Source organism: Thamnophis sirtalis, unplaced genomic scaffold, assembly GCF_051295495.1.
Source record: "Thamnophis sirtalis isolate CommonGarterSnake01/CBP01778 unplaced genomic scaffold, rThaSir2_p1.2 scaffold_8, whole genome shotgun sequence".
Classification (NCBI taxonomy): Eukaryota; Metazoa; Chordata; class Lepidosauria; order Squamata; family Natricidae; genus Thamnophis; species Thamnophis sirtalis.
Window position 1 is genome coordinate 15,847,841 of NW_028261388.1, and position 13,700 is coordinate 15,861,540.

Genomic DNA, 13,700 nt, shown 5'->3' on the forward strand with positions numbered 1-13,700 from the left:
AGAAATTTAGGATGGACAGAAACTTGGTCAGTTATTTAATTGAAATGTCCAGGGCCAAATGGTTACATCCTAAAGTATCATTGCCGAATTGTTACATAATATCTTCTGGAGAATAGGCAATGTGACAGATGACACAATGACAGGAAGAATAAATGTTATCTTCACATGAGAAAAAAAGAAGAAGGGGAAACTGAGGAATATAGCCAGACAGTCTTACATCACTTATCTGAGAAAAATCTAGAACAGATTCTAAAAACTTGATTGCATAAGAAACGTGGAAACAATGTGGTCATCAATGTGGTCATTGAACATTGGGCGCTATCTAATAAAATGAAATTCAATGGTGAAAAGAGTAAGGTTCTACATTTAGGCAAGAAAAACGAAATGCACAGGTACAGTATAGGTGATACCTTGCCCAATAGTAGTAACTGTGAGAGGGATCTTGGAGTCCTAGTGGACAACCATTTAAATTTGAGCCAGCAGTGTGCAGCAGCTGTCAAAAAAGCCAACACAGTTCTAGGCTGCATAAACAGAGGGATAGAATCAAGATCACGTGAGGTGTTAATACCACTCTATAATGCTTTGGTAAGGCCACACTTGGAATACTACATTCAGTTTTGGTCGCCACGATGTAGAAAAGATGTGGAGACTCTAGAAAGAGTGCAGAGAAGAGCAACAAAGATGATTAGGGGACTGGAGGCTAAAACATATGAAGAACGGTTGCAGGAACTGGGACTGTCTAATTTAATGAGAAGAAGGACTAGGGGAGACATGATAGCAGTTTTCCAATATCTCAGGGGTTTCCACAAAGAAGAGGGAGTCAAACTATTCTCCAAGGCACCTGAGTGTAGAACAAGAAGCAATGGGTGGAAACTAATCAAGGAGAAGCAACTTAGCGCTGAGGAGAAATTTCCTGACAGTTAGAACAATTAATCAGTGGATCAACTTGCCTCCAGAAGTTGTGAATGCTCCAACACTGTAAGTTTTTAAGAAGATGTTGGATAACCATTTTTCTGAAGTGGTGTAGGGTTTCCTGTCTAGGCAGGGGGTTGGACTAAAAGATCTCCAAGGTCCCTTCCAACTCCGCTATTGTATTATTGTATGATTTATTTCTGCATTAATAATTAGCAGCTGGTGTGCAATTTGGGGACCTCCTGGATTTAAAGCTACTGTTCAAGGAGCAGGTGGCAAGTGTAACTAGGGGAACCTTTGTTTTCTTAAGCAATTGCATCTTTCATGGATTGGGAGGCCCCACAGTCACTCATGCCTTGGTTACTTCTGTTTGGACTAACAAGGGGTTGCTCTTGAAGACTACCCAGAAGGTACAACTGGTCCAGAATGCAGTGGAACATGCAGCGTTGGGTGTCCATAGATTTTTATAAATTACATCCTCATTGTATGTGCTGCACTAGCTCCCAGTTTTCTTCAGGGTGTAATTAAAGCTACTGATTAATACAAAGTCTAACATGGTATGTAACCTGGTATTCGATTAATCACATTTTTTGTGGCATTACCCAGATTTTCTTAGATTACTTTGCCCTGCATCACATGTATCAGAGGTGGGTTCCTATCACTTCGGACCAGTTCGGCTGAGTTGGTAGTAACTTGGCCGGCCATGCCCCTGAACCGATTCTATCTGCAGTGCCATAGATGCCACCATCTTGGCGGTTTTTTTACTACTGGGCATGCATGCCCCTGAAGCAGATCCCTAAGCGAACCAGCAGTAACAAAAGCTGGAATCCATCCCTGATGTAGTTCAAAAGCCAAATGCAGTCTCAGTTGGACTATAACTATGCAAATCCTGAGAGATTATCAGAAAACTGTTATTAAAAATCGTATGAAACTTCTATTATTAGCAAAATGTTTTTTTTTCTTTCCACATAACTTTTAGAATGCCTTCTTTCTCTAGGGCAGGGGTGTCAAACTCACATTGTCACGTTGTCATCACATGACGTATCACAACTGTCCTCCCTTTCGCTATACCAGAGGTGGGCGCGGCCAGCATGTGACACATCCAGTCCACGGGCAGCAAGTTTGACACCCCTGCTCTAGAGTGCCCTACCTGGGCTGCAGTGATGATCTGGATGACCATTAGATTACAACAGCATTACATAGGCCAGCCAAAGTCTTTGGTTGCCATTTGATGATCATCTAAAGTTATCATTTGCAGCTCAGATGTGCCATATACTCAAGAGAGCTTGTTTCCCCCCCCAACTAAAATGTCACTTAGTGTGGAAATGGCAGCACTGGGACTAAACGTTAGATATTAAACAATTCGAAACATTCACATTTTCTTTATTAAAAAATAAATTCATTATGATTCATAGGTGTCATCAAGTTGATATTGACTCTTAGTGATCACATAGATTGATCTTCTCCAGGATGATCTATTTCAACTTGTCCTTTTGGGTCTGCCAATAGCACACCCTTCGCTGCTGCAATTGAACCCATTAACCTTTGTGGCTGTGACTTAAGTAATTATTTTTAGGCCCTTCCTGAAAGGGACTTCTGTTTCCTTTACATCAAAGTATGGTAAATCTATTTCCTCCTGGTATTAGAATGATTCATGTGGATTTGCATGTGGAAGATCACAGTAAACCATTAGCAAGCTTATTCTATATGGAAGTTCTTGCTTTTTCATGGCTAGTGTTAATTTTCTTTTGTTGGGAATTGTTGGTTTCTGATTCTTCCTTCATTAGTGAGACCCTAAGCAAGCTAAGATTCTACATTTAGGCGAGAAAAACAAAATGCACAGGTACAGTATAGGTGGTACCTTGCTCAAGAGTAGTAACTGTGAGAGGGATCTTGGAGTCCTGGTGGACAACCATTTACATTTGAGCCAGCAGTGTGCAGCAGCTGTCAAAAAAGCCAACACAGTTCTAGGCTGCATAAACAGAGGGATAGAATCAAGATCACGTGAAGTGTTAATACCACTTTACAATGCCTTAGTAAGGCCATACTTGAATACTGCATTCAGTTTTGGTCACCACGATGTAAAAAAGATGTGGAGACTCTGGAAAGAGTGCAGAGAAGAGCAACAAAGATGATTAGGGGACTGGAGGCTAAAACATGTGAAGAACAGTTGCAGGAACTGGGTATGTTTAGTTTAATGAAAAAAAGGACTAGGGGAGACATGAGAGGAGTGTTCCAATATCTCAGGGGTTGCCACAAAGAAGAGGCAGTCAAGGTATTTTCCAAAGCACCTGAGGGTAGAATAAGAAGCAATGGGTGGAAACTAATCAAGGAGAGAAGCAACTTAGAACTAAGGAGAAATTTCCTGTCAGTTAGAACAATTAATCAGTGGAACAACTTGCCTCCAGAAATTGTGGATGCTCCAACACTGTAAGTTTTTAAGAAGATGTTGGATAGTCATTTGTCTGAAGTGGTGTAGGGTTTCCTGCCTAAGCAGGGGGTTGGATTAGAAGACCTGCTAGGTCCCTTCCAACTCTGTTATTCTATACTCTACATTAGCTGGTAAGATAATGAATAGTGTATAATACCAAGAAATTCTTCAGGCTGAAAGAAAAATTGAACCATCTATGAAGTTCAAGAGATTCACACAGCTGGACCACTAAGTCAATTTCCTCTAAACTTTTGTAATAACAATCAAAATCTATTAGTCATTCCTGCCAGCATTCTGATTTATATGAGTCCATTAGCAGCAAACTAACATTTCTTTTGGGTACAGAAGACAAAACAGGATGTTTTGGGACAAAGGGAAGTAGAGATGCTGTGTTGAAATATCAGATAATGAGCTAGCATCTCATGACAACCTTAATTACCCTCTGTTTCTGGATAAATCTCCCCCCTCATTGACTGACGTTTTACAAATAAATGAAAATCTGTATATCTGTATTTGGACATCTCCTCTTTTGCCTTTCTGACTCAAAACCCGACTTTCCATTATTTATAGCCTTGTTTTCATTGCATGGGAATTGCTTTTCCCGTACATGTTTTTCCCCATACTTCTAAGCCAGTGATGGCTAATCTTTTTGGCACTGAGTGCCAAAAGCGCACACACACCCATAATGCAATACGTGTGCAACCCCATAGGTGTGCCATGACAATTCATGTGCCCACAGAGAGGCCTCTGTGTGCCACCTGTGCCACAGGTGCCATAAGGTCACTATCATGGTCCTAAGCCAAACTCTTTATGGAAGCCTAACTTTTTGTATCAGAGCCAATGGCGAGCTACCTGCTTAAATTGTATTATAGCACTTAATATTTTTGGGGGGAGAGGGATTAGGCAACATGTAACAAAAGAGCTATGAAGGTTACTTTTTAATTTTATTTTCATTTTCTCAGCATTTTAAGTAACGGTGAGAAAACTCCAAATTAGCAGCAAGACAACTGACAAAGTTCCTATCTGTGTGACAAGATTAAAATATTTATAATGCTTCTTTAATTAATCTGTACTGCATGGAGCACTGCTGTGGAAAACAATGTCTGAATAGGAAACATAGAGATGATGAGAACAGAAATACATAATCCTATAACAAAGGTTTAAAAGCCTATTTATGACCGTCTTTAAGCTGTCAATTTCTTATAACTAAAAATTAGCAGCAGAACATGGCTATGTTTTTAGTAAATATATTTTAGCTATTCAGCCGGATGTTGAAAACATTGCTGTATAAAATAGGAAAATCTTTCTTTATTCAGTGCATGCACTAGTGAACAAAATCTTACTAATATATAAATGAAGGATTTCACATTATTTTTCCTTAATGTTTCTTCCAGATTTGCACTATACACCCGGAATGGCTAGAAAAAATCTCTCAATGTTCGTCTGTTGCAGGAAAAATCATCACTGTTTTGTGGCATCATAAAAATGAACACAGTAATTAGAATACAAGAATTTGTAGAATAATTGCGCATTTCATCAGATGACTAGAATGTTATCCTATGGGAAGAATATATACACAGATGACTGGGCAGATGGGAATAAAGAGTTAAAGGAGAAGGCCGGGAGAAGGAAAATGTAGCAATTGAGATTGAGATGATAAATTGCGTTGTGTACATTCACAAAATAGTTATGACACAAAACAGTCTTGTACCGATCAACAGATTAATATATGAACCACGATAAGAAAACTGACCTCGGGACACTCCACAGTTAGTGAATTAGTCTGTAGTTCATTCCTTAATTGATTCCAATTCAGTGAAATCTGCTACAGTGACCATGTACGGGATTAGATTAGACATGGGAGGTTCCTGAGCAGACCAGTTTCTTAAGTCATTTTCAGAGGAGGGCTGCTACAGGTTTGTCCAGGTCTGGGAGTACTCGTAGCTAATGTTATGGGCAGTTTGCAGAACCTCCAAATCCCACCGACGGCTGGTCCCTCCCACCCTTCTCTGCCCCTCCCCTCCCACCCCTCCCCTCCCAGGAGTCTCTACGTGGCCCATTTTGGATGCAAGGTAAGTGCAGGGCCTGCATAGAGGCTTGAGGAGGGGGAAAAACTGGCCTCCCGGAAGCTCCGGAGGGCCTCCAGTATGAGTGAAATTCAGCAGGTTCTGACAGGTTCTGGAGAACCAGTAGTGGAAATTTTGAGTAATTTAGAGAACCGGCAAATAGCACCTCTGGCTGGCCCAAAGTGGAGTGGGAATGGAGATTTTGCAGTATCCTTCCCCTGCCATGCCCACCAAGCCACGCCCACAGAACCGGTAGTAAAAAATGAATTCCACCACTGGTCTCCAGAGCCTGGGAGAAGCCATTTTCACCCTCCCAGAGATGCAAGGAAAGCCTCCAAAGTCTGGGGAAGGCGAAAACACAACCACCCCTGCTATGGTGCTGGAGGCTGACTAGGCCACGCCTCCATGGTCACGCCCACCCAGCAACCGGGCAGAGAACCTGTTGCTGAAATTTTTGAAGCCCACTCCTGGACATTTTACTTTTTCTCTCCTTTCTTCTACAACCTGATCTGCTTTGACAGATCAAAGTTAATCTATCACACACTCCCAAGCATAGAAAAATGTCACCCCTGTACTAGAAGGCTCTTCTGTTGTTCACATGATACACCTGTAATCTGGCTGCCAATTCCTCCTGGTAGCCAAATACCCTAACTGTCCTGCGGTTTCCAGAAAACATTTGGGGACCTTAGGGCTGGCCATTACCGGGGAAGGAGGGTTCGCTACATTGCAGAGATCCCTCCTTCCGGCCCTAGGAGTCCCACTCCAAGACCAGATGGCGCGAGTAGTCAGGACCCTGGTCTCAGGCTGTTGTCGCTAAATGCCAGGTCTGTTGTTCACAAAGCTCCCCTCGTCCGGGACTTAATTGTTGACGAGAGGGCAGACCTGGCATGTATTACTGAAACCTGGCTGGGCACAGAAGGAGGAGTCCCCCTTGTAGAGATGTGCCCAGAGGGATTTCAGGTGCTTCATCAGCCGAGAGCCCAGGGAAGGGGTGGCGGTGTGGCTATTGTAATCCGGGAGTCTCTGTTACCTCGTAGGGTCCCTGCTCCGGAGCTTGTCGGGTGTGAGTCTCTGCTGATAAAGTTGGACCTCAAGGGTCAAGTGGGTTTGCTGCTAACGTACCTGCCTCCCAACTGCGTTGCAGCATCCCTCCCCTCGCTCCTCGAGTCAGTAGCCGAGCTGGCAGTTGAGTTCCCCAGGCTTATAGTTCTGGGGGATTTCAACTTGCCATCGCTCGGTGAACGCTCTGATGGGGCGCAGGAGTTCATGGCCTCCATGACGGCCATGGGCTTGACCCAAGTAATTCGGGGCCCAACCCATGCAGCGGGTCACATGCTCGACCTCGTATTCCTCTCGGAGCAGTGGATGTGTGATCTTGGTCTGAGGGGTAATGAGATCATACCCCTGTCGTGGTCAGACCATTGCCTACTGAGGCTTGACTTCCGGAGGCCAAACCCCCACCGTAGGGAGGAGGAACCGACCAGGTGGTTCCGCCCCAGGCGACTTATGGACCCTTTGAGGTTCCAGACGGAGCTTGGGGTTATTCCTGATACCCTCGCCCACAGTTCGGCGGAGACTCTGGCTGCCGCCTGGTACTCGGCGGCGTCGGAGTCTCTCGACCGGATTGCGCCACTACGGCCCCTCCGGGTCAGTGGATCCCGGAGAGCTCCCTGGTTTACCGAGGAACTCCGGGAGAAGAAACGCCGGAGGAGATGCCTAGAGCACCAGTGGAGGTCCGATAGGTCCGAGGTAAACCGAGCACTCTTAACTACCTGCACCAAGGACTATGTCCGAGCATTAAGAACTGCAAAAAGATCATATATTTCTTCCTTGGTTGCGTCCGCCGAGTCACGCCCATCCGCCCTGTTCAGGATAACCCGCTCCCTCCTTAATAGGAGGGATGCGGGAGACCCCTTGCAGGGTAGGGCTGAGGATTATGCTCAATTCTTGGCGGACAAAGTAGCTCGGTTGCGATCGGACTTGGACTCCACCGCAGTAGATCCAGCTGAGACACAGGAGGATCATTTGCCACATCAGTTCTGGGTTGAGTTCCAGGAAGTTGCCTCTGGGGATGTGGACAAGGCCATCCGAGCTGTAAGTGCCTCCACTTGTATTCTGGACCCGTGTCCCTCCTGGCTGGTGGCTAACAGCAGGGAGGTGACACATGGCTGGATCCAGGCGGTTGTCACCGCCTCTCTTCGGGAGGGGCACTTCCCCGCCGTACTCAAAACGGCGGTGGTGAGACCCCTCCTAAAGAAACCATCGTTAGATCCAGCCATCTTAAACAACTTTCGTCCTGTCTCCAACCTTCCCTTTATCGGGAAGGTTGTTGAGAAAGTGGTGGCCTTTCAGCTTCGACGGGCCTTGGAGGAAGCTAGCTATCTTGACCCCTTCCAGTCCGGCTTCAGACCTGGTTACAGCACAGAAACCGCTTTGGTCGCATTGACCGATGATCTCTGGAGGGCCAGAGATGGAGGCTATGCGTCCATCCTGGTTCTCCTTGACCTCTCAGCGGCTTTCGATACCATCGACCATGGTATCCTTCTGCGACGACTGCGGGAGGTGGGAGTGGGAGGCACTGTTTTGCGGTGGTTCTCCTCTTACCTCTCGGACAGGTCGCAGTCGGTGTTAGTGGGGGGGCAGAGATCGTCCCTGAGGCCCCTAACATGTGGAGTACCTCAGGGTTCGGTCCTATCCCCCCTACTATTTAACATATACATGAAACCGCTGGGCGAGATCATTCGGAGGCACGGGATAAAATACCATCAATATGCGGACGATACACAATTGTATCTGTCCGCCCCGTGCCAACTCAATGAAGCGGTGGACGTGATGAACCGGGGTCTGGAGGCCGTTAAGGACTGGATGAGTGCTAACAAACTGGTGCTCAACCCGGATAAGACCGAGTGGCTGTTGTGTTTCCCCCCCAATAATTTGGCTAATACACCAACGCTTAGGCTGGGGGGTCAAATTTTATACCCCTCAGATAGGGTCCGCAACTTAGGAGTCCTCCTGGATCCACAGCTGACTTTTGACCACCAGCTGTCAGCTGTGACCAGGGGGGCATTTGCCCAGGTTCGCCTGGTCCGCCAGTTGCGGCCCTACCTAGATCGGGGGGCCCTCACAACAGTCACTCGAGCCCTTGTGATCTCTAGACTGGAATACTGCAATGGGCTCTACATGGGGTTGCCCCTGAAGTGCATCCGGCGACTACAGCTAGTCCAAAATGCAGCCGCGCGAGTGATAGTGGGCGCACCTCGGTTCGCCCACGTTACACCTGTCCTCCGCGAGCTGCACTGGCTGCCTGTTGGTCTCCGGGTGCGCTTCAGGATAATGATGACCATCTTTAAAGCACTCCATGGTAGTGGATCTAGGTACTTGAGAGACCGCCTTCTGCCGATTACCTCCCTAAATCGACCAATCAGATCGCACAGACTGGGCCTCCTCCGAATTCCATCTGCCAGTCAATGTCGACTGGCGACCACACGGAGGAGAGCCTTTTCTGTTGCTGCCCCGACCCTATGGAACGAGCTCCCCATGGAGATCCGCACCCTCACCACGACCCAGACCTTCCGCGCAGCCCTCAAGATCTGGCTCTCCCAGCAGGCCTGGGGATAGGCTTCCAATTACCCGCCCGAGTGTTTGATTGCTGAATGAAAGCTGTGTTTTATTATTTTTCTTTTGTTCACAAAGTGTTTGTTTTGACCTTGCACTTCCCCTCCCCTGTGGTTGTAAGCCGCCCTGAGTCCCCTCAGGGAAAAGGGCGGCATATAAATCCCAATAAACCTAAACCTAAACCTAACCTTCTCCCACAGTTCTATCTAGAGAAGACTCGGATATGTACAGTATGTTTGAAGCCCTTTCTTTGCTGTTGAAGGAATGGCTGCCTATTTCCAATAAGCTTCAGCACGTCCTGCGAAGCTTCACTGTGTGTGAATAATGTAAGAGCAGTGATGCAAGGGAAGTTCCCCTTTCTTAGTAATGGCTTATAAACAAACATATTGAACTGGACTGGAGAAATGACTATTTCTGAGACATTTGAGAAAATAGAATGACTGAAGATTACATGCATCAGACTAGTAATTGCATAGAGGAACTAGTCTATGAACGTGATATAAACTTGAGGTCCTAAATATTCATGTTGATGCTTTCTTCATAGGTCTGGATCTTGCTGGTTATTTTAAATGGATACAGGTTAACAGAGTTGGAAGGGACTTTATAGATCATCTAGTTCACCCCCTCCCCCGCTCAAGCAGATCCTGCACCATTTTTGACAGATGGCAGACCAGTTTCTTCTTGAAAACCTCCAGTGATAAAGTTCTCAAAACTTCTGAAGGCAAGCTGTTCCATTGGTTGATTATTCTCACTGTCAGAAAAATTCTCTTTATTTCTAAGTTGAATCTCTCCTTGGTCCATTATTCCTTGTCTGGCCTTCAGGTGCTTTGGAAAATAGGTTGACCCCTTCCTCTCTGTGGCAGCCCCTCAAATATTGGAACACTGTTATCATGTGTCCCCTGGTCTTTCTCTTCACTAGACTAGCCATGCCCAGTTCCTGTAATCGTTCTTCATATGTTTTAGTCTCCAGTCCCCTAATCATCCTGGTTGCTCTTCTCTGTATTTTTTCTAGAGTCTCAACCTCTTTTTAATAGTGTGATGACCAAAACTGGATGCAGTACTCTAGCTGTGGTCTTACTAGGGCTTTATAGAGTGATATTAGTACCTCCCTTGATCTTGATTGCTTCTTGATCTTGATCAGTGTTTAAGTATTAGAGAAGGCCATAGCTTCAGTGATAGAGTTTAATGGTGCATCAAAAGTACCCAGTTAAGATAGCCTGCAACCAAGAGCTAGTGTAGACAGACAAGATATATGAACCAATGATCTCATTCCATACTTCAATCCATTTTCTGGGGCTGGAAGACATATTAAACTGTAAATTAATCAAATGAACTCTCATAATGTGTCATACCATATAAAACCTATCTCTGGTTAATACTGATCAAATTTGGCATCTTGTCCTAACCTCATTTAAATGTTGTACGAATATAGCTATTGTAAAGTAACTGGAGGTGTTTCTCACTTTTCATGATCAGTAAAAAAGACAGAATGTAAGTTTAATGGTTAAGCTATTTTTTCACCAAATTTTGACTAGCCTTCTTTACACATCTATTTTTCATCCATCCATCCATCTATCCATCTATCCATCTATCCATCTATCCATCTATCCACCTATCCATCTATCCATCTATCCACCTATCCACCTACCCACCTACCCACCTACCCACCTACCCACCTACCCACCTACCCACCTACCCACCTACCCACCTACCCACCTACCCACCTACCCACCTACCCACCTACCCACCTACCCATCTATCTATCTATCTATCTATCTATCTATCTATCTATCTATCTATCTATCTATCTATCTATCCATCCATCCATCCATCCATCCATCCATCCATCCATCCATCCATCCATCCATCCATCCAACCATCCAGCTAGCTAGCTAGCTTTCCTCATTTAGTATTGCAACAATAATATAATTACCATAACATATTTGTTAGTGAAAGATAATACAATTCTACAACTATAGTGTAAATAATTAATTTCAACTTAATCCAAGAAACCCAGCAATTCCCCACTGTTATTTGACTCCCTTTGCTTGAATAACTAAAGCATGGAAAGGATTCCCAATCCAGATATTTAGTATTGGGTGTTTGTCACAATGAAAACTCTGCCTTTCATAGTTCTGTTGTGATGTCACACAAACACAATTTAGATGAAATAATGGCTTGATGCAGTGAGCCATCCAAATGACTGCATTGTGGAATTGTTCCTCTCAAGAATTTTCTAATATCTAACCAATCTCTACTTATCTGTAAAGTAAACATGAATATATTCCTGTATGGATGTAGCAGAAAAGTTTCAAAAAGCTTCACATCATGTTATAGGTGCTTCCACTAAATTTCTTTTTCTCACCATAAATAGCACTCCAAAATGTACTTTATTTGTAGAATAATCAAGTTGAATTGAACTAGTTAGAGCACACTTAGAATGCTGCATCAAGTTTCAGTCACCATGATGTTGAGAATATAGAAAGTGCAGAGAACAGCAAAGATGATTAAGGGTATGAAGGCTAAAACCTATGATGAATGGTTGCAGGAACTGGGTATGTCTCTATTCCACTGATGTCAAACTCGATTGTGTCATGTGACATCACGTGACATATTGTGGTGTTTTTTTTTGCCTTTGTGGAGCCAGGGTGGGCATGGTCTGCACCAGGGGTGGGTTCCAGCTGCTGCTACTGCCAGTTCGCTCAGGGATGCACTGCGCACATGTTTGATGCATGCTATGTGTGCATGCTTAGCACTAAATGTACTTAGTACTAATTAGTACTAATTATGACCTTTAAAGCGCTCCATGGCTTAGGCCCAGGATACCTGCGAGACCACCTACTGCCACCGGTAGCCTCCTACCGTCCAGTACGATCCCAAGAGTTGGCCTCCTCAGGGTGCCGTTGGCCAGACAGTGTCGGCTAGCGACCCCCAGGGGGAAAGCCTTCTCTGTGGGAGTGCCTTCCCTCTGGAATGAGCTGCCCCCGGAGCTTCGTATAATCCCTGACCTCTGGTCCTTCTAACGCGCCCCAAAAAGTTGGCTTTTCCAGCAAGCCAGCCTGGCCTGAACAAAACAAAATAAATTATTGATCATTGTTAATTTTAATTCAATTTTTTTAAAAAAATGTTATTGTTAATCCTAAATGGGATATTCTATTTTTTTAAAACTTTTGTAATATGTGTTTTTTTTAATGTTGTACGCTGCCCTGAGTCCTTGGGAGAAGGGCGGCATATAAATCCAATAAACCAAACCAAACCAACCAAACTAAAATACTTCTGTGCATGCGCATAAACAAAAAACAAGATGGTGGCACCTATGGCGATGCGGAGAGAACCAGTTCGGGGGCGTGGTAGGTCGAGTTACTATCTACTCAGCCGAGCCAGTCCGAACCGGTAGGAACCCACCTCTGATCTGCACGGGATGCATCCGGCCCACGGGCCATCAGTTTGATGCCCCTGCTCTAGTCTAAAAAAGAGAAAGACTAGGAGTGACATAAGAGTCTTTCAATATCTGAAAGGTTGTCATAGAGAAGAGAGGTTGGTCTACTTTCCAAAGCTTCTGAAGACAGGACAAAAGGTACCGAATGGAAGAACTTTTGGAAGAGAGATCTAACTTACAATTAAGGAGAAATTAAGGAGAAATTTCCGGTCAGTGAGAACAAGTAATCAGTGGAATGCCTTGCCTCCAGAAGCTGTGGGTGCTCCATCACTGGAGATTTTGCAGAAGAGATTAGATGACATCTTGGCTGGAATGCTTGAGCAGGGAGTATGGACAAATAAACAACTGTGAAATGCTATAAGTAGGGCTCAGGATTGGTGGAACTCCATTAAGAATGAAATAATGACCTTCCAATGTCATAAGGTTTATACAATGTTTTCACTCTGTTATATTGCAATATATGTTTCAATGAATGCCTGGAAGAGTTTTATCATCACGATGGAATGGATTTATTTGTCTTAGAATTGTATCCTGAGTGATAGATTTAATAAGAAATGCTTCGGATCCTTTCCAAAGGTTTTAGGAGTTTCCAGAGATTACAAAACCAGCCTATAGTATAATTCAACTTTATAGTGTGCATAACAGACACTCCACGTTGATCTCTTGTGTGTGGTCGCTGAAGTTTTTATGTAGCACTGGATGTAAAAGCTTCTCTCCTAAATCCACTCTTCAATTATGTCTATGGATACAATAGAACCTTTGTTAAGTGACACAGGCTTTCCATTTGACAGAATGAGATAATCCAATGGTTCTTAACCATGGCCACTTGAAGAGATGTGGACTTCCCCAGCATGGCTGGCTAGGGGATTCTGGGAGTTGAAGTCCACATACCTCTTCAAGTGGCCAAGGTTGAGAAACAGCCAAATTTGGATATATCTTAAACGTGCAGCAAAGTATCTTCTTATTTATTTCTTTTGTTGTGTAATGGATGAGACGAACGTCTACCATATTTTCTGACAGACGTAACAGAATAATTAAGCTGGTCTTTCTGTGAGATTGGGAAAGGTATGAATGGGCACCATTTGATTGTATAGCTAGCTAAATGCCAATATGTAGTGTGAACACTTGCATTTGTTCAGATAACAAATGGTTAAAGGTATCCATGGAGATGGATTGATTCAAAAAAGTCAAATCCTTGGCATGGTTTTCTTGAAGCCCTACCTTTTTTATTTTTACT